Source organism: Eptatretus burgeri, chromosome 17, assembly GCF_056783735.1.
Source record: "Eptatretus burgeri isolate ZD-2024b chromosome 17, Ebu_testis_v1, whole genome shotgun sequence".
NCBI lineage: Eukaryota > Metazoa > Chordata > Myxini > Myxiniformes > Myxinidae > Eptatretus > Eptatretus burgeri.
The window spans coordinates 37,760,548-37,761,516 of record NC_140977.1 but is presented as its reverse complement, the minus strand read 5'-3'; the positions used below and the strand labels follow the sequence as shown (position 1 = coordinate 37,761,516).

General features: G+C 40.1%; 1 protein-coding gene across 4 annotated transcripts in view; it reads right to left on the bottom strand.

Annotated features, from left to right (window-relative positions):
* Window positions 1–779: 779 nt before the first annotated feature.
* Window positions 780–969, bottom strand: part of HADHB (hydroxyacyl-CoA dehydrogenase trifunctional multienzyme complex subunit beta) — a 35,146-nt gene continuing 34,956 nt past the window's right edge. For all 4 annotated transcript variants that reach the window (XR_015052972.1, XM_085862666.1, XM_085862664.1 and 1 more), the window contains one exon: window positions 780–969. This exon is cut by the window's right edge and continues 375 nt beyond it. The gene's annotated coding sequence lies outside the window, so the exon portion shown is untranslated.

The window sequence follows — 969 nt, the reverse complement described above, 5'->3', positions numbered from 1 at the left end:
AGCGGTCGTGCTCGCCATCGATACCCGGCCCCACAACACCATGTGAGCTTTATGTCCTCGTTTTAAATTATTGCTTTTGGTTAGTGTTTCCATGAGTTTTGTGGAACTGGGATATTGAAATTTATTAAGATCTGAGAGTGGATTACTCCACATACCTTGTTGTGCCTTTGTGTGTATAGCTGTTCTGACATGAGTTTTTTTTACATCCCGATAGGTGGTGGCTCGTGCTTTTTGTTTCTTCCTTGCAAAATCTACAATAGTCCGATTGGCTCAGTCCTGCTATTATTTTTAAAAGCCATTCATGTGCGAGTGGGTGTTATCCACTTCGACCACTGGCTTGTATAAACAGAAAATGATAGGAACTCAACACCTCTGTCTCATCCATCGATATTCTCGTATTTCCTACATTTCCGAGTTTGATTTGGATTCAGGAATACTGTACAACAATTATGAAGAACCATTATTGAATTGCCACTGTGTAAATCTTGAAAATTATGTTTCAAAGACCATTTAACTTAGATTTTGGGGAAGCAACGGCAGGTTAAAAGTGCCAGCGAGCAGAAGCAAGCCACTGAATACACGCACACAGCACATGCATGAAAGGCCTCATTAAACTTCATACAGCATTTTGAAAGTCCCGTTGTGGTTGGTAAAATGGGAAAGTAAGGTGAGCGACTTTGGCATTAATTACTGTTGAAACAAAACTCCTGAAAATATTGGTGTACTCGTTAACCATTAACAAAAATGGGGACGTGGGGGGAGCAAAGACGACGCGACTCTGCTCAGCAAAAGGTTTTAATAGAATGGCAGCAATTATTGTCTTCATAAAAAGTTTGTGCTATCATGTAAATATGGAAGATTGCATGACCTAAATAATACAACTGCAAATCGGCACGAGCCAACATCACCATTCGTCAAATTATGACTCTTTCAACCTCTTCTTCCTTTCCAAAGCAGCATGAGCAACAA